This window comes from Choloepus didactylus, chromosome 8, assembly GCF_015220235.1.
Source record: "Choloepus didactylus isolate mChoDid1 chromosome 8, mChoDid1.pri, whole genome shotgun sequence".
Classification (NCBI taxonomy): domain Eukaryota; kingdom Metazoa; phylum Chordata; class Mammalia; order Pilosa; family Megalonychidae; genus Choloepus; species Choloepus didactylus.
Window position 1 is genome coordinate 78,505,369 of NC_051314.1, and position 21,573 is coordinate 78,526,941.

The following is a 21,573-nucleotide window of genomic DNA, read 5'->3' on the forward strand; positions in this document are numbered from 1 at the left end:
GGATATATACATGCATATAGATGTATATTTTTTCTCCCTGTAGACCTATTGAACATAAACATGTTAAAACAAGAATATGAAATTGTTGTTTACATATCCGTGATGTTTAATCTGAGAAATCAAACATGTTTTTTTTCAGCAATCCACTCTAATTTCCCCTTTACCTGCCATTAACAAACAACAAAAAAAAATCATGAAGATAAATATTGATGTCTCCTCTTTAAAAATATTCTATCACAGACCATGGATTAAAAATTCTGTTACTAACATTTAAACAAAAGCTATTTCTTCTGATACTTATTTAAAATTAAGCATCTAATTATTCTTAAAATATTGAGGTTCTTTTATAAAACATATGAAAATGTGCCAATTGAGATTTTTTTTCCATTTCTCAATATTGTAAAAGAGAGCCAGGATTCTAGCATAATCTAAATACAGTGTTTGAAAGGCCTACAGATATTATTTAGTCCTAATTCCAAACTTTATATTGGGGAAACTCAGACCAGGTAGTTTGGGACACTTGCACAAGGTTAAGCAAGTTGTCATCTAGTAATCATAACACTTTAGAATGCACATGTTTATCTGTGAGAATGTTGCTTTGTCATTCTTTCCTAAATTACTTAAGGGTTAGGTTGATACTATCACACACACACACACACACACACACACACACACACACAGAGTATATTTTTCTTCTTTTCCGATAAAAGACCAGAAGGACAAGAAAGGGAAATTTCCTGTTTCAAGGCAAATCATTGTCTAGGAAAGTTTTAATTTATAAAATGGACAAGTAGATTTTTTTAAATATTGTTATCATAACTGAACAAGTTGATGGTCAAAAGAACATCTAGTGTGGCCTAACTGATATGAAATAATTAGAATAAGCAAATTCATAGAGTCAGAATCTGTAATATAGATTACCAGGGAACTGGGTAGGGATAGGAAATGAGGAATTAATGCTTTAATTCTACAGAGTTTCTATTTGGGTAGCACTGAATTATATATGTCAATGTGGCTAAAAGGGGAATTTAAGTTGTTTATATTTCACTGGAATATTTTTTAAATGTTCACAGTGAACCCTAAATGATGGACTATAGTTAATAACAGAATTATAAAAATATCCTTTCATGAATTGTTACAAGTACCACAATAATGCAAGGTGTCGATAATAGGTTCATATTGGGAACTCTGAATTTTATTCATGATTTTTGTGTAAAGCTACAACTTCTCTAATAAAACAATAACAATTTTCTGTGAAGCAAATAATCTTTCATATAGGGTTGCCTTTTTCATAATCCTATTTCCATCACAGCATAGTACTTAAATTTAGAAAAATTAAATGAACAATTCGAGACTTACTGCTGTGCTCCTGCTTTGGGATTCCTGCTTTTCCTCTCTCACCTAAGCTCCATGTACTTACATAGTACCTGGGTAGTAATCTTGGCAATAGCAATTATTCATTTATAAATATCAAAAGGGCTGTAAGTACACAACATATGTGCAAATAATATTTTATCATGTTCAAAGAAAATGCAACAACATAAGCATATTGAAGAATAAAACATTTACTTACTTCCTTGTTCTTCTTGATGCTTTAGTCTGAATTTCTACTGTCTGTTTGCCTAAATATTCATATAATTCCAAAGCTGGTAAAATGAGTTAATAATTAGTTCCCTTTGTCTTCTCAAAACAAGTATGGTGAGTTAACTTTGTATTAGCTTTCAGGGCCTATAGTTTGCCTTGCTTCTAGACTAGTCACATTTGACCCATACTATTCTGCATCCCATATAAAATTGTTGGGATATTTTAATATGGTATAGCTCATTCCTGCTTTCTTTCTCTCTCACCTTAGCTCCATGTACTATCGCAGTACCTGGGTTGTCTAGCAAGGCACTCTTCCTTTTGTCCTTTTTCATATAATACACAAAAACTGATTAAAGCATTTTCTTTTCATTCATTCAGACATTTTAAAAAATATTGTAATCCTCTGATAATCATGATGAAATAAAAGTGATATTTTCCTTAGGCTTTAGATGGAGCCTAGAAATGTTGCTTTAGAAATATAACTTAAGGAGTGTTCCTCTCTGTATCTCATACAAATGGAATTGGACTTATTCTATTTGTATCTCTCTTTTTGGCTCAGGGGAATTCATTAAGTGGACAATGACTGCCAAGAAGAGGCATCATTAATAGATACAGATAAACCATTAACACTGATCTTTTTCATAAGTATTAAGAAAATATAAGAAAACATGATTATTGAGGTAAATGAGACAAATGTATAAATCATGTGACACTGGGTGTATGATGGTATGATATGGCATTTGATTTTTCAATTACTGTGTAATGAGTATTTTTTTTAAGAAATTCTGCACCTATTCTTTGGGGACTTGGTGTGTGTTAGGTCGGAGTCATTCAGGAATCCATACAATGCAGCAAGTCAAAGTTTAAGTATAAAGTTTAGGATTTATTAGAGGAAGAAAGCAGGTGGGAACCAGCAAAAAGAAAGCAAGAAAGATAATGGCTCCAGCTCTCTATCTGAGAGCAGCATTTTTTGATGAAAAAAGGAACCCACATTGGGAAGGGTGCCTGCTATGGTGTTCTGTGCCTCGATTGGGTAAGTGCTTATCAAGTTTTGGGCTGATTGGTTGCTGGGGTTCTGAGACAGTATTCTTTTTAGGAAAGCAGCTGCGTTATCTAACTAGGGAGAGCAGGGCTTTTTGGTTGTTCATCTTATGGGCATATCTGACCTTGCCTTACCCTGCCTTTGAGGTGCCACTGTGGCTGGAACAGCCTTGAGCAGCCTTCATTCTTTAGTTTATGGGGCACCTATTTTCTGTGAGATAAACTGTGGGGCCCCTGGGTCAGAAACTCCTTCTACACGTTAGTTTCTTCTTCTGGAATCTAACATTCCTGACTTTTGCTTTTAATAAAATTGGTGAAAGTCTGGGCCATATTATGGTTAAGGCTTTAACTTAGCTCAAGGCAACTTTTGCAGGGAGCTGGGGCGTCATTCTTTTCTTTGGTTGCTTCTGTCTTGGTGGGGGTGTAGTTGGGGATAGTTGCTTCAAACTAAGCCTTAGCATTATTAAATTGATGTTTGGATAGCTTCTGCTGGAACCAGCTGGTAGTGAGGCTTTTGTTTTGGCAGGAGCAGATTTTCAAATTTTTTTTGTAGCAGGAGCATGCCCTTGGAATTCCACTGGTAAGTCGTGGCTGCTATTGCTCTACTGAAAAATTTAATTAGGCATTGTAAGAGGCAAGGAGCAAAAAGGAAAATTAATACAAGGATAATTAATGGCCTAATAAGGGGGAGTAGAATAGTTTGTAGAAATGTGGAGAAGAATGAAAGAAAATTTGATAGAAAGTCTTTTAACCAGGTAGAAGAGAGAAAGCTGTTTGGTTAGCATTTTCTTGTTATTTTTAGATTTTTTTTTTCTTATTTAGGCTTGCTTTTTAAGGTTTTGATTATGAGACTATATGGTGACATTCCTCATATTTTACCACAGGCAATGTTGGGAAAGTTTTGGGGAGTAGAGAATAAATTTTTGTTGTTGAGATTAGAGCAATAGCAAAGTTATGTTAACAAGGGCTTTTCATGGTTAGAATAACTGGTCAGAATAACTTAAAGCTGCTTGAATGAAGTAATTTTAATAAACAGTTTTTTTCTTTTTCTTTATTGGCTATTGAGGTCTATAGTAACCATTTTCTAGCTACAGAATTATATTGAATATTTTGTATTTATTTAGCTATCAAAATTTTTAATGAGATATTTTTCTTTATTTTCAAGAAATGGTATCTTGTGAGCATCTTCTATAAAAGGGAAAGTGGGTGGAGGTTTTTTTCTTGTAACTGCTTTTTGCTGAGTAAGGGTGAAGAGGTTTTTATATTAATTTGGAAGATGTTTTGGACATAAATTCAGATATAATATAGGCAACAAGATAAGCAAATGACAAGCAGAATAAAGATTATGGTAATAAGGGCTATTTTCTATTTTATAGTAAATTTATTAACCACTTAGAAAATGCATTTAGTTTACTATAATTCATGTAATATGTTATAAGTTGCAGAAAAGATGTTTAGACAATGTTATTAAAATTAAAAACTTCTAACCTTCTTTTGATTAGAAGTTTGGTTGAAATAATATGATTATTATTCTTTTGCATATGATTTAATATTGAAGAGACATTGTTATATTTATTTGGTATATATGTGTAGCACTTAATGCTAATGAATGCTTAAGTTTTTTTTCTGAGCCGCATTGGGTGTTAAGTTTATGATACCATACATGCTGTCCCCTCATGGGAGCAGGCTTTAGTGTTAATTATGTTTTTAGGTTTCAATCACATTGCACTGGCAGTTACAGCTCCAGGAGGTATGTTCTTTGTATAGTTGTAGTGCAGCATTGTTGATCTTCTGGGAAACAGAACAGTGGGCTTTAGGGCTTGCTTTAGTGCCCTCTGATGCTATGCAGCAGAGCCAGTCTGGAGGCAGTGTCTGCTGAAAAGCCAAAGTGATTGAGTCTTTCCTGGTAGGCAGAGGCAAAGATGTCTGTAGTAAAAGGTTTTTGCAGTAACAGCATGTTCCTATCTACTTCTGGAGCATGTCCATGTGATGTGTTGACACCTTCATAGCTTTAGGGACCACAGAAATGGGTCTTACCAATAACTCTGATGGGGAGAGAGCATGCAGGCACAGTACTAGGAGCTTAGTTTAAACATGCAAGCTCTTCAATTAACAGAGAAGTCTGGTTTTTCTTTACATTTTTACTAGGATTATGTTAGATAATAGGTAGAACATAATTTATATACTTGCCTTGCTTCTTTTTAAAAGTGTTTCTTTGCTGTTGTTGAAGATGAAGCTTTCATTTGTAGCTAACTGCAAGCACTTATAGAAAATTATTAGAGTAAAACAATGTAACTTACAAGGAAATTTGGCTGTTTTTGTGACAGATAACTCTTTAAAAATAACTGAAATTATAACTAGCAGTACTACATTGTTGTTTGATGTTATGCACATCAGTAACCAAAAGAAGGTTGGAAGTTTTTAATTTTTATAACATTGTCTAAACAGTTTTTCTGCAACTTACAACATATTACATGAATTTAATCATTTTTAGTAGTTTCTTTATATTTTTTTTCCAAGGTGAAAGAACAAATTCTTTGTAACTGTTGGGAATAAAAAGATATTTTTTAAGGTTTGACCTTGAGAAAGTAAAATGTTAAAAGTTATTAAGTTTGAAGCAGTATTTTTTTTAATTAAAGTTAAGGAAAAGACTTAGCTTTTTTAAAAGTGAGAAGAGAATACTTTTAAACAACCAAGGACATGATAAAGTTAACATAGAGTGCAATAGGTTTTTTTGATAGAACAGACTTTTTGCCTTTTACATTGATTATTCAGGAAAACATTTTATAACATTTTACTAAAAAAAATATAGGTTTAAACTTGTTAGAATATTGCTAAATAATTAAAACACTTTAGTTAATGCATCTTGAAATAGTAATAAACTATTTTTGGCAAGGATTAATGGAATTTATAGGTGTTACATTGTTTCTTTTAAAAAAATGCACACAGTGATTTAACTTTGCATGAATTTTGAAATTCATGAAAGTATTTTGGTTTTCTTAGTTTTGTTAAATTTTTATAGTATATTGGCTCTATGAATATGTTGATTACTATATTACTGAACAAGGGTGCAGTTACGAATAAGCTTTATGATTTTGTATAACAACTATTAAATTAGAGTATTTGAGAGCGTTTTGTTATTTGTCATTTATGGCTGCCTTTTATGCCCACCTTTTTATGTGCTTTAAGGCAACTTCCTTGGTAGGTTTGGGACGTATTAGGAGGATATGGGTTAAAGCTTTTGCTTTGTGATTGTAAGGAGGAGTTTTTTTTTAATTTAATTAATTACTTGGGAAAGTATTCTGTTATTATTATTATTATTATTTTTAATGTAGTGTGCTAACTTAATACCGTTAAATATTTGAGGTTTGATGACAAGTTGAAGTGAAGATATTAAATTTTTTCTATATACTCCAGGTTTACTACAGTGATTACTAAGTAATTGATGGATACATTTATTTGAGGCATGGATAGCTTAGAAAACAAATAATATTTTTATACATTTACAAAGTTTTATTTAATATAAAATGAGTAAACATAGTTTTATTTACTGGCTAAACAAGGCTGTTAAAGGGACTTTGTGTTAGTGCTACAGGTTTGTTTGCTATACTTTAAACCTATGGTTTCTATTAGAAAAGGCCTGAGCCTTATCAGGTCATCATTCAGCCAGTTTGGGTTTTATTAAGTAAACTCCCATTTAAATAAGAGTATAGGGACAGAAAATAATTTAAAGGTAAAGAGTGCCTAGTACAAGAATTTAAATAAGCAATTAAGGACATAATAATGTTAACATGAAGTGCAAGAAGTTATTTTGATAATATAGACTTTTTGCATCCAACACTGATTACTTAGAAAAACACTTCTACAACCTTTTATTAAGAAATAACACCTCAATAATTTAAGGAAACTTTTTTCTTAATAAAAGCAACAGAAGAATGTAATGTGAGGAGCTTGCAGTATGGTGAGCAATGTCTACATTTTGTGAATTATTAGGCACATAATTACAACACTGAATATTAATTACTGCTTTGGGTGGTGGCCAAAATATTCAATGCTATTTTGTTTTATAAAACCACGTTTTTCTTTAAGTTGTGAGGCTTTTTTTTTAAGCAATGTAATTACTAGTTTTTACCATTTTTTAACTCTGACCACAGAAATAATTGTTTTCAAAAACTCTTTACAGCCTTCTGTATCTATCTTTTCACCTTGACTACAGAAATAAATTTTCTACTTTACAAACCTTTTGCAACTTTTTGTATCTATCCAGGCTTTCTCCCACATTCCTAAACAATGAGTCATTTAGGACAAAGCCATTTTCTTTTCCTCTTAATTAGAAAAACATTGTTTATATTTTCTATACAACATGCTATTACCACCAAAAGTAAACTTGTTAGAATGATGCTAAATATTTAAAACATTTTAGTTAATGCATTTTGAAACAGTAATAAACAACAATTTTTTGGCTTTTTTTTTTTTACGGCTTTTAACTGTTGAGCTTCTGTTGAAGTACAAACTTTTAATACAGGACTTGGAAGATATGAATTATTTGTCCTAGTTATTACATTAAGACTTCTTACTTTTTATTATTTAGAAATTGTATTTCAGTGTTTTAGGGTGAAATTTTGTTAAATATGCTTTTATATTAGAAGGAATAACTGGTTTTTTACTATCGGAACATAAATCATTAGTTGGCATATGAGAATAATAAGGCTTCTTAGCTGTTTGATCTCTTTAGAGAGAGGGAGTTAAGGTTTTTATTATTAGATTCCTCAGTAGAGATATTATTTTATGACTCTGGTTTGACAATTTGCACTTTTGCTGATTTTTAAATTGTATTAGTTACTTTTGATGTCCTTCCAGCAATTTTAGGTTTTTGCAAGGATCCTTTTCACTAGGTCATTTTGACTTCATAATTTTAAAAATTGATAGGCTAGCACATTTACATTATTATTTGTTTTATTTAATTGCTTTGGAAGGCTTGATATTAAAGCAGAGGTGGAAGTTTACGTATTTTTTTAATTATAACTTTTCCTTTAACTAACAGATTTTTCTTTCATGAAATAGTTTACTAAGGCTAGCCATATTACACATAAAGGCCAGCTGACTGCAGCTATAGTTCATCTGTTATTTTAATTAAATTTTATAATTTTTGTTTTTGTAATACATTTTTAATTGGATAATTACTTGAAGGTTAGTGTCCCATTTTTTGGTCATTTTGCCTTTAATTTATATTGTGGCCACACAGAGTTGCAGTAGTTTTTAAGGGACATGTAGCCAGCACACTTTGAGAGTTTCCCATGGCTGAGAAATAGCATTAAAAAGATAGAACATAGTAGGAGCTTTTAAATGTAACTGGTTTTTTATACAAATACAAACTGTGCAAGCTGCATAAAATTTAAAAGGAGAACTACAAATTTAAGGGTATGGATAGTGGGGCTTAAAACCACTGATTTTGTATGCATGACCCTTGGATTAATTTAATTAGCCTTACTACAAAATAGAGTAATTGAAATAAAAGAAAGCAAAGTGAACATGATAAACAGAAAATTACACACTTACCCAGCACAGGAAAAATCTCGATTGCAAAGCTACCTTAACTCAGATGCGTTCAGTGTTTGTTTGCAGCAGGGGCTTCCACTTGGACTTCCCAGTCCCAGTACTCTAGGAAAAATTTCTGGGCAGTTGGTAGGCACAGAGCTGAGGGCTCCAGGGGAGCTCCACAACTGATGAAACATGGATCAGAGCATTTGAAAACACTGTTTTAAATAGTTAGGCTCACCTGATTTTGCATTAAATAGGGAAATAAGTTTGTTTGTTTGTTTTTAATTAGAGGAGAGAAAATTCTAAGTAAGTGACTTGTGGCTTGGAAAATTGTTTTTTATTTTTGGAGACTTTATATCCTTTTTGTTGGAGGTAGTTAAGGAGAGTGACTATTTTTTGCGATAAGGTTTTGGAGGGACTGCCTAGTGGGAGTTTATTTATATATTGAAGCAGCTTACTGGGATGTAAATTTAGTGTTTGTAAATTAGATGCTAAACATTGTTAGGGATGGGGGTAGGTTTGGGAAATGAAGTGGTTGATAGTAAAACAGCAGGAGATAGTAACTTGAGGAGTTTTTGCCTTATTTATCTTCCGGTTGCACCAGGCACGTGCACTCCAGGCTTGCTCTGTACCCCCCTGCCCGGGAGAGGAGGGCTGTAGTGGGAGATGGGGGAGGGGCACACAGACAGTGAGCAGACTGCATGCAGGGGTGGGATGAGGTGAGGAGGGGGCGGTGATGGGATGAGAAGGGAGGGGAAGGGGTTAGGATGAGGGGAGGAGAGAGGAAGGGGTTAAGGGTGAGGGAAGGGGAGTGGAAGGGGTTGGATAGGAATTGGGAGGGGGAGTATAGTTATGAGGGGGATGATTTGCAGGGTTAAAGAAGCGGAAGCCGTTTAAAGCCTTTTCAGGGTTAACTTTTGTAGAAAGGAAATCGGAAGACTTAGAAGGTTTTTTTTGTGTGTGTGAAGGAAGAGAATTTGGTAGGAGGCACCAGAGTGGTGCAAAGGTAGCCGGGACTGAACAATTTAGAAAGCTTGAAAATAAGGGGCTTTAGACCATTTGCCATTGTGCTAAATAAAATTATTAAGTTCAGCGAGAATTTGCCAATTGATAGTGCCGTTGTCTGGCTAACATTTTTATTGTTCTAAAGGATATTGCGGCCAAATTGTGTTACAGAAGTGAATTTTTTTTTTTTTTTTTTGCTTTTACCTCTCCTTTTAATTGTAGTTTATTGAGATTGTAGAGTAAACATCTGAGGGGGTTAGATTTAAGAGGATATTCAGTTTTGGAGCTATTGAAAAGTGACTGTATATTACCCATGATTATTTAAGAAATTTGAGAGGCTTGTGGTTTGTTAGGGAACTTTGCTAGTCAGAGGCTTATGGAGATCACCCATGAGAGACTCACGGCCCTCCTGCTCCTTTAGAGGCTTACGGTCTCCTTGAACTTAAAAGTTTGTGGCTTGTTGGGGAACTTTGCTCATCAGAGGCTTACGGAGATCCCTCGTGAGATGCTCACAGTCCCCCACTCCTTTAGAGGCTTACAGTCTCCCTGGATGAGGCTGACATGAATTGGGGCTATGCTCATCAGAGGCTTATGGAGATCACCCATGAGAAGCCCATGGATCCCCTACTCCTTTAGAGGTTTACAGTCTCCCTGTAGGGAACTTTGCACATCAGAGGCTTATGGAGATCACCCATGGGATGCTCACAGTCCCCCTGCTCCTTTAGAGGCTTACAGAGGCCACCCAAAATGTTGCTCAAGTGAGACTAATGGCCCAGATCCACATGACCCATCACAACAACAAAGCAGGTGTCCCCAGTTTGTTGTTGGGGGTCAGGAAATGAATGCAGTCTTTTGCCCAAGACATCCCCCATATTACTTTGACTGTTGCGATGGGGATAGATGCTCACGGAATGTCAGAGAGTTTTGACTGAGTGCTCAGGTTTTCCTAGGCTTACAAAGCTGGGTGCCACATTAAAGCAGACTGAGGCACCACACAGAGGTGGGCCAGGGTGTCCATGGGACACTGAACAAAACTCCCAAGGGGGGATCTGGGCAGAAAGAGATCACTTACCTACCTAGGGCTGAATAAGATGTAGATAGTTGAGAGCTGTGTGGGTCAGCTGGCATCATATCAAGGTGGTCTGAGTTGATGGACTCAAGCCACTAAATGCATGGAAACCTGAATGACTGTAGGTTGGGAAATGAGTGGACTGGAAGGCTGCCCCATTGCCCAGAGGGGCCGAGAAACTCAAACCTCAGTCAGTCCTCTGAATGGGGTTGACTGAGAGGCTGTCCCATTGCCTCTAAGGGGTCAGAGACTCAAGCCTCAGTCGAACCTCCATCATGGGCTTTCAGCACCAAATGTTAGGTCGGAGTCATTCAGGAATCCACACAATGCAGTGAGTCAAAGTTTAAGTATAAAGTTTAGGATTTATTAGAGGAAGAAAGCAGGTGGGAACCAGCAAAAAGCAAGAAAGATAATGGCTCCAGCTCTCTATCTGAGAGCAGCATTTTTTAAAGAAAAAAGGAACCCACATTGGGAAGGGTGCCTGCTATGGTGTTCTGTGCCTCAATTGGGTAAGTGCTTATCAAGTTTTGGGCTGATTAGTTGCTAGTGTTCTAAGACAGTATTCTTTTTGGGAAAAGAGCTGTGTTATCTAACTAGGGAGAGCAGGCCTTTTTGGTTTATCTTATGGACATATCTGACCTTGCCTTCCCTGCCTTTGAGGTGCCACTGTGGCTGGAACAGCCTTGAACAGCCTTGAACAGCCTTCATTCTTTAGTTTATGGGGCACCTGTTTTCTGTGAGATAAACTGCGGGGCCCCTGGGTCAGAAACTCCTTCTACACATTAGTTTCTTCTTCTGGGATCTAACAGTGTGTTCATATCCTTTTAGTTTTTGTAACCTTAAAGTTGAGATCTTCTCTACTGTATCACAATGGGACAAAAGAAAATAATTTGAATTTCTAGTATGAATTGTCTTCTGAAATGAGCAACATATTAGGGACTTATATGGGGTTGTATACATTTTTGTTATATTACATAGAGCCTATGAAACAGATTTTCTACATAGCAATTATTTTTTGTGTGTGCTTCTCTTAACACTATGTTCTTTACTTATTATAATGGATCAACATTTTAGATTACACACACACAGACATCCACACACATCAACCAGAGTAATCTTTACAAACTGGAAGTCAGACATAAAACACCAGGGTTCAAATCCTACCATAACTTCCCATCTCATGCTGACTAAAATATAAAATGATTATAAAGATCCACAAGGGTGTGGACTCTGACAATAGCTCTCAGATATCACCCCGCACTTTTCCTCATTCACTCATCTTCAATCACACTGGCCTCCCTGCTGCTCGTGGAACATATCAAGTGCATTCCTGACTCAGGAGGCTTTTTAATTGATTTTATTTCTAAATGAAACATAATATCTCCAGAAAACTGCATGTATCACTTCCTCTCTTCCCATTATCTTGCTTCCCCCAACCCTCCTCAAATTTCACTTATCCTCTGTGTAGCATCTCTCCCACAATATGAATTAGGATATTTGTCTGTATTTTCCTGCTTTATCCCAGGCACCTAGGAGAATGAGGTGACATGGGGGCATCCAATAAATATTTGATGAATGAATAAATGTTTTGCTTTACACTAATTCTCCTTGCCAAAATCATTTATATTTATAGTGCATACCATTCCTAATATGTGGTAAAGTTATGCGACGAAATGAAACTTTGTTTAAAACTGAACTTAATAACAAAGACAATAAATATTTGTTTAATATTTTGTGATTTAGAAAATTATTTCACCACAACTTTTATCATATAATCACAGAAGTAAATACCTTTAGTGTAGAAATCATCATCGTTCCCTTCCCCAATATATTTTTTCATAGATTTCTAAAAGCCCTTCCCTAATACTCCCACACACATGGCCACCAAAATGATGTCCCGAGTGGCCTTGTTTTATTAATTGATTATATTCCATGACCATACTTGCTTGAATAGTGAGTGGATATTGTTTTCAAACTGTTTCATTTGGATTATAAGCATCAAATTTCAAATAAGAAATTCAAAAACAAAAAGAAAGCTTTATGGACACTTGTAGCTGTAAAAATGTAAGGCATATTTGAGGGATAGGGGACAATAAATCAAAAACTCTGAAAAGAAGGCCATCTCTAGAGATAAAGTATAATGAAGCAGACATAGAAAGAAAAATATAGTGAAGAAGATATTTAAAAATGATTTTAGATTCCCTGAGCAGTTGTATTTCTTAGAATTCATTTCCATGTTATCTCCCTGTATAAGTCCTTTTATATTTAGGGAAAATTCTATGGCTTACAATCCCAGGGTCCATATAACAAGATTTGCTACATATTACATGTATTTCTCTTGGAATTCTTTCCTTCACTATATCATTTACTTTCATTGACCCCCTCAGTTTAAAGTTGCACACATGATATCCTCTTACTGTAACAAAAAGATATAAACCAAAAAATTAAACATTTGAAAATCTGGCATGTGGTTATTTTTAACTTCTTTATATTCATTTTTTTATTACTGATGTAATTTTATAATTAGGAAAATGTCATATTTGCATGATATGCATAAAAGTTTATATTTAATAATATTCCTTATTTTCTTTATAGTTATAAATACAGAACTATTGCATGTGTGTATTTGATACCAGGTATGTGAATTGTAGATGGGATAAAAATATGAGAGCTTTTGAAAGTGGGGCAGAAGAAACAAAATAGGAAAGAATGAGCAAACTTCTGAATTAACCCCTAGGAGCATAAAGAGATATGGCATGTAATGAGTTTATAATTGACATAACATTAAAACATTGAAAATATTTATTCAACATATTGTAATAGTTATGCTGAAACTGATTTTCTGTATATGAAAACTATATTCCTTTACCTTTATTTTAGCAGTCTAAATAGTGATTGCATATTTTCTTTATCAGTTTAACAATAATACATATAGCAATGTTTTTTTTAAGATTTTATTACTTACCAGATATTAACTAAACACTTAACTAATACTATCTCATTTGTGACAAAGTATGAGTTCAGTATAGTGCACAGATAAGCACATTGAGGCAGAAGTAAGGTAAAGTATCTTGTCTCCATCATATGTGTATTTGTAAGTGATGTAGCCTTACTGAAATTTTTAGAGGCAAAAAGGGTGAGTTTACATCACACGAAGAACAGCATTTCACTTGAAATGTCCACATTACTCACGCTTCTTTTATACGATATCTTCAATCAGACTCTGAGATGCTAAATCTCCTGTCTTTCTTCCTCAATCCTTCCCTCACCCTCTTGATTTCTACATAACCTTCTTGATTCCTGGTTCCTATCACCTCTCCAGCTTTTCTTCAGGCCTCCCAATATTTCATTTTTAATTTAGAACAATTCATATCTGGCACACTCCTATGTACAAGCTAGTAGGTCACTTTTAAAAAAAATAATTTTTCAATTATATCCAAGGTATTCGAGAATGATTATTACCTATGCCTTAAACCAATGAAATACAGTTCAGCTACCAGATTTCACTTTCCTTAGAAAGTGGACTGAGAGCTTCAATTTACAGGTAATATTTAGAATATATTCAAAATCTAAAAGTAAAATTTATTAAATTGAAATGGTTAAAGACCCAATTATTTTAAGAATTTCTTGTGGAATCATGATTAGACATCATGCTACTCCTTCCAGTACTTATTCCTAATTGATGGTAGTGATACTTATTCATCCTATATTGAAAATCCCACAGAAAGTTGTCTAATTAGCCCACTAGTTATTGAGCTCATCCATGTAATTGCAATATTTTTATTATTCTGTAAATTTAAATTAATATCTCAGAAGTGGAGCTTATTGGCAAGATCATCAAGCTAGTAAATGGTAAAACAAAGGCCTGTACTATTTATTAACCACAGGACTAAAATGCATATATTCAATGAGGAAGTCCAAACTCAAGAGACAGTGATCTCCTGAAATATAAAGAAATATATTATCATGATAAAAAATAAATGTAGACATACCCATTTATCACAATTCTTGTATATACAGAAAGAAATAATACTCCCAAATTAATCTATACAATCTGATGAAAATTTGAGCTAAAAATTAATGCATGCTCAGAGAAGGGAACATTTCTTTGACTTCAACTTCCCAGTCTTACCTGTGTTTGTCACACTAGTGCACTTGGTTGACTGTGTTGACTGGTTGTACTTATTTAAAAATATATTAAATTTTATTATTAAATTATTAAATATTATTATTTAAAAACAAATCATTTCTTAATCAATTTCCACATACAGTGCAATATTTCAGAATGGTCTTCAAGGGATTTTTTAATTTTTCCCTAGTTTATCACTTTTAAGTGGCCTGATTTCCAATTTTGGTACACTTGTCATGTTGGGAAGTTCCTTTCTATTCTTAGATTCTGAGGATTTTAATCATGAAATAGTGTTGATTTTTGTCAAATGCCTTTTTCTCATCTATTGCAATAATCACATGGTTGTCTTTCTTCATTTTATTTATGTAGTATATTTCATTGATTGATTTTTGTATCATGAACTACTTTTATATTCCTGAGAAAGATCCCAGTTGCTCATGGCATATAATGTTTTTAATATGCTGCTGCAGTTGGTTCACTAGTATTTTCTTACAGATGTTGATCTATATTCAAAAGGGAAATGTTCTCATTTTCATTTCAGTGATGTCATTATCTGTCTTTGGTATTAGGGAAATGTTGACCTCATAGAATGAATTAGGAAGTGTTCCCTCCTCTTTAATTATTTGAAAGAGCTTGAGAAGGATTGGTGTTAATTCTTATTAAATGTTTTCTAGAATTCACCAGTGAAGCCATCTGGTCCTGGAATAGTCTTTTGGGGAACATTTTTGTTTATTAATTCAAATCTCTGTATTTGTTGGAGGTCTCTTGAGATTTTCCATTTCTTCTTGAGACAGAGTAAGCAATTTTTGTGTTTCTAGAAAATTTTCCATTTCATCTAGATTGCCTAATTTTTTACCATGCAGTTTTTCATTGTTTTCTTTTGTAACCACTTTTGTTTCTATAAGTTCGGTAGTGATATCACCATTTTCCTTTCTGATTTTAGTTATTTGTACCTTGTCTCTTTTTTCAGTCTAGCAAAAGGATTGTCATTTTTTATATTTTCAAAGAACCAACTTTTAGTTTCATTGATTCTCTCTATTGTTTTAATATTCTCAAATCCATTTGTCTCTGTTTTAATCTTAACTGTGTGTTTCTTCTGCTAACTTTCCATTTACTTTGTTCTTCTTTTCCTAGTGCCTCAAGATTTGAAGTTAGGTTCTTGACTTGAAACCTTTCTTTTCATTTTATATTGCCATTCATAGCTAGATATTTCCCTGTGAGTATTGCCTTCACTGAATCCAAGAAGTTTTGGAATGTTGTGTTTTCTTTTTAATTCATCTCTAACTATTACCTTATTCCCTTTTGATTTCTTATTTCACCCACTTATTGTTTAAGACTGTGCCATTTAATTTCTAGATATTTGCAAATTTTCCAGTTTTCCTTCTGTTATTGATTCCTAGCTTCATTCCCTTGTGGTCAGAGAATGTACTTTTCTATTTCAATATTTTAAATTTTATTGAGACTGATCTTGTGCCCTACCTATGGTCTTTCTTTGAGCATGATCTATGTGCACTTGAAAAGAATGTGTATTCTGCTATTGTTGGATGGAATGTTCTATTTATATCTGTTACCTTGAGTTGGTTTATAGTGCTGTTCAAATCCTTTCATTTTTCAGACTTCTGACTAAATTTTCTCTCTAGTATTGAAAGTGGTATATTGAAGTATCCAGCTATTATTGTGGAACTGTCTATGTCTCTCTTCAATTCTGCCAATATTTGCCTCATGAATTTTGATGCCCTGTTGTTATGTGTAGATATATTTATAATTATTATATCTGCTTGTTGAATTGACCCTTCTATCAATATATAGTCTTTTCTTATCTCTTATAAAATTTGTGTTTTATTGTTTGTTTGTTTTTACTTAAAGTCACTTTTGCATGGTATTAGAATAGACATTCCAGCTTTCTTTTCCATGGAATATTTTTTCCATCATTTTACTTTCAAATGAAATTCTAGCCAGAGAAATTGGGCAAGAAAAATAAATAAATAAATGGTATTCAGGTTGGAAAATAGTCATAAAGCTATCTGTATTCACAGATGACATTATCTTATATATAGAACATCCAAAGGGGTCCAAACAAAAGCTACTAAAGATAATAAATCAGTTCAGCAAAGTTGAAGCATACGAGATCAACATGCAAAAATCAACTTTGTCTCTATATACTAGCAATGAACAATTTGAAGAAGAATTTAAGAAAATACCTTTTATAATAGCATTTAAAATAATAAAATATTGAGGGAAAATTTAACTACAGATGAAAAGGCTTGCTCACTCATACTGTAATCTACAAAACCTTGCTGAGATAAATTAAAGAAGAACTAAAAAAATTGCAAGACAACCTGTTTTCATGGATTGGAATATTTAATATTGTTATAAGGCCAATACTGCCCAAAGTGATCACAGATTCAATGCAATCCCTATCAAAAATCCTGCAGCCTGTTTTGTAGAAATTGAAAAGCAGACCCCCAAATTCATATGGGGCCCTGGGCACTGAATATCCAAAACAATTTTGAAAAATAACAAAATTGGAAGATTCATACAACCTGATTTCAAAACTTGCTACCAAGCTATAGTAATCAAAACGGTGTGGTACTGGCATAAGATTTGGCAAATAAACCAATGGAAAAAAATTCAAATGTCTAGAAATAGATAGACCCAAACATGTGGCCAATTGATTTTCAACAAGGATGCTAAGTACATGCAATTATCACAAAGGGGAAAGAACAATCTCTTCAACAAATGGTTTGGGAAAACTGGTTATCCACATGCAGAAGAATAAAAGTGGACCCCTACCTACATCATACCATATACAAAATTTACCACTAAATGCATCAAAAACCCAAATATAAAAGCTAAATCATAAAATTCTCAGATGATAACATACATGAAAATCAAAATGACAGGGTATTTGGCAAAATGAAATCTTGGATATGTCACCAAAAAGCATGAACAACAAAAGAAACAGTAGATAAATTGGACTCCATCAAAATTTTTAAAATTAGTGTACCAAAGGATTTATCAAGAAAGCAATAAAATAACCTACAGGATGGGAATAAATAGTTGCAAATCATATATTTGATAAGGGATTAATATCCAGGACTTATAAAGCTCTCTTACAACCCAACAACAAGACAAACAACACAAGGCAACGGTCTTGAACAGACATTTTTCCAAGAGAATATACAGATGACTAATAAAATATGAAAAGATGCTCAACATAATTAGCAATTAAGGAAATATAAATCAAATCACAATGAGATGCCACTACACAACTACAAGCATATCTATTACTTAAAAATAAAAACAGAAAATAAGTATTTGAGAGGATGCAGACAAAGTGGAAGAATATGGTGAAAATGGAAACGTGCATTTCTGGTGTGCATGTAAAATGGTAGAGCCTCTGTGATCTGTGATAAGCAGTATAGCAAGTCCTCAAAAAGCTAAATATAGAATTATCTGGCAATTTCACACTTAGGTATATACCCAAATGAATTGAAAATAGGGACTGAAACATAATTTGTACACCAATATTTACAGCAGCTTTATTCACAAAAGACAAAAGGTGGAAACAATCAAAGTGTCCATTAACAGTTGGATGGATAAACAATATTTGATACATATATACAATGAAATATTATTCAGCTGTAATAACAAATTCAGTTCTTAAACATGCTACAATGTAGATGAAACTGAAAACATTATACTGAGGGATATAGCAAGATGCATAAGGACAAATACTGTATGATTTCACTTCATGAAATATCTAGAAACAACAAATTCATAGAAACAAAAATTAGATTCAAGCTTTACCAGGTGATGGGAAGAGGGAGGAAGGAGGAATGGTTGTGTGGTGGATTTAGGGTGTTTGTAAATTTTGTAAATGTTAAATTTTAAAAATCCGCTATGTACTTACCAAGTCTCCATGGACTCTATCAACTCTCTGTCTTTTAAAAATTGCCCCCAAATCTGAAATTCTTTTCCATACAATCAGTTAATGTATAACTCATTCCTCAGTATTTTGTAAACATTCACTCTTCTTTCTCAAGTCTGTATAGACATCTCCAATTAAAAGGAAAGTGTCCCCTTCTAATCTGCTATTGAATTTTGTGTTGCTTCAAACTTCTGTCTTGTGCTAAGTATCTCAATTGACGATATTGCGAAAATCTCTTAAGAATTTTGCACTATTGAATTGATGAAATTCTGAATTCTATTACAAAAAAAGAAGTTTATGAAATTTAGAATATTTTTTAGTATCTATAATTCATTATTGTAAGCATTTGACTCAATGGAAAATTAAACAATTAATATATAAATGTATATTTGTATATATACACAAACAAATTCATTTCTATTTTTACCTCTGAGAAACAAGAGTGATAGATGTTGAAAAATACACATACACATATATCTCTTGCCTAAATACTTTAGAATTTTAATGCCTTAAATGTAATGACTAGAAAAAAAAATTTAACATATGAAATCCTAATTTTATATATAGTAGAGAAGTTTGCTTTGTTGCAGAGCTTTATTTGCTACGAAATTTAACCTTAAATTATTTTTTACATGATACATAACCTCTTTCAAACATGCCCAAAACTTGAGATGGATAAGATTTTTTTAGCTACTGATAATCATAAAGGAGCTTGATCTTCCCCAATTATGGAAAATCAGTTTATCTGTGGATCTAATATCTATTTCTTCACTAACTTTGACAGTATGTATCTGTCTATTTCTACTACCTATCTATCTATCTATCTATCTATCCATCTATCTATCTATCTATCTATCCATCTAAAAATCTACCTTCTTATCTATCAAATCTAGCTATCAACCTATCTATCAAGATATTATAGGATTTGGAAAAATGGAGATCTATTTAGTAACTATATCTAAAAGAGTATGTAATGAAAATGGTCTATGCTTCTTTATTAATAGATAAATTATATGGACATACCTTATTAAGGTGACTAATGACAAATGATTTAGCTTTGGTTCAAATATATTTACATTTTTCTTTAAATTATATGACATTTTTCCTACATATTTCCTATAAAAATTGCAAGATGGAGAAGGGAACTTTTGAAGAAAGTAAATTTAAATCACAAAACTACATTTCTTTTGTATAGTAAGTGATATGTCAATATTTGTAAAGCAACTCCTACATTTCTGGAAATCTTTTTTTTTTTCCTGAACAAAATTCAAAACAAAATTTTACTTCCCAAAATGTGTACTGAAGAAGTTGTGATTAAAAATATTGTGAAAAATAAGGGAAAGTCAAAAAGACATAAGAAAAATATTTCAAATGGGCTAAGAAATTGCTAGAAAATTGCTAGAAAAAAACAAAAGACAATGGGTAAAACACATAGGGAGGCCATTTTGATTTAAACAGTCTACTGAAAATTCATGTTTATTTTTTAAATTGCTGTTCATTATGCCTCTAAATCATGACACCATATCTTTTCACTTGCTTGTGAAAAATACAGACTTCCCTGCCATGTCCATGAAGGCTCGCTTCACCTGTTCATTGCGTAGGCTGTAGGTGAAGGGGTTCAGCATGGGGGTTACTGAGGTGTTTAGCATAGCTAGTCCCTTGTTTAGAGACACCCTGTCTTTTCCAGAGTGTTTAATGTACATGAAAATGCAGCTGCCATGAGAGATGAATATGACAGTCATGTGATAACAACATGTGGAAAAGGCCTTTGTCCTCTGGTAGAAGGAATCTTCAAAATAGTCCTGATGATGTATATGTAGGACAAGATTATTAATGCCAAAGTGAACATTAGAGTGAACACAGCACAGGAAAAACCCATTATCTCTAGGAATTGCGTGTCTGAACAAGAAAGTTGAAGCAGGGGAAAATAATCACAGGTAAAATGGTCAATAACATTGGAACTGTAGTAATCGAGCTTTAAGAGCAACATGAGTGCCGGGAATACAATTAAGAATGAAGTCCGCTGTGAAGAGAAGACAAGCAATGTGCATACTTGGCGATTCATGATGGTCATGTAATGCAGGGGTTTGCAGATGGCAATGTAATGGTCATAAGACATGGCAGCCAGAAGGTAAAATTCAGTAACTCCCAAGAGAATGAAAAAAAAAAATTGTGCAATGCAATCATTAAAGGAAATAGTTTTATCTCCTGTTACAATGGTGCCCAGGAACTTGGGTATGCTGACAGTTGTGAATGAAACTTCTAATGAGAAATTCGTGAGGAAGAAATACATGGGTGTCTGGAGCTGGGAGTCCACCAGCGTGAGGGTGATAATGGTCAGGTTCCCAGTGATGCTGAGCATGTAGGTGATGAACAGAAAGACAAAAATCATCATCTGAAGCCTTGGGTCATTTGACAATCCCAAGACAATAAAGTTATTTCTGTGTAGTTCCTCATTCTTCAGTTGCTTATTTCTATTACTCCTGCTAGGCCTATAGAAGAAAGCACAAAGATAGCCTTGAAGAGATGAGTGGATTCACAAAACATCCAAGCATGGCTCTGGAATTTGGCTGAAGTGGTATGACAATCAACCTTCAAGGGAAATTTAAAGCAACCTGGCAATAACAAAGAGCTTTTAATTTCCTCTCTGTTAAAGGGGAAAACTCCTGGGCCAAGGCAGGGTAAAGTAAAACAAACCTAAAAGTGTTTCATTATCACAATTTTAATACAGGTTTTAACTTTCAAAAAGAGGTGTCCACAAGGTTCCTTCCTGCATGAAAACAAGCTTTGTTTTGTGATTCCAACCCCAGTAAAATCTCCTTTGCTGTTTTCCTCATTAATGTAGTAGATTTTACCACTATATCACCTAAGAGGCAAATATGTCAATTCAAGATTTAATTAATTGGGAGAGATATTTTAAAATTTTTAATGGTGACCCCTTTGTCCTTAGCCATCTATCCACTTTTACTGATACTCAGCTTTCCTAACTCCTACTACCTTACTGTAAGTCACAGATACTGAAGCCATTGTCACAAACAACCTCAGATTTTAGGGATAGAGGAGAGAGAGAGCAGAAATCAACAGAGAGTAAATGGAAGGACTTAAAACTGAGAATGGTTGCTTCTGAATACCTGACAATATGTCATGACAGTTCTGCCTACCTAGTGCCATCATTATCACCTTATTCCTATATACCCTATTTGCCTTACTATATAGAACAATACCTATTATTATTAATATTATTACAGAAGAATTACCCACAGTCAAAGAGGT

General features: G+C 33.6%; 1 pseudogene; it reads right to left on the reverse strand.

The window, feature by feature from the left end:
- Window positions 1-19,829: 19,829 nt before the first annotated feature.
- On the reverse strand, window positions 19,830-20,757 carry LOC119543422 (annotated as a pseudogene).
- Between the last annotated feature and the right edge of the window lie 816 nt (window positions 20,758-21,573).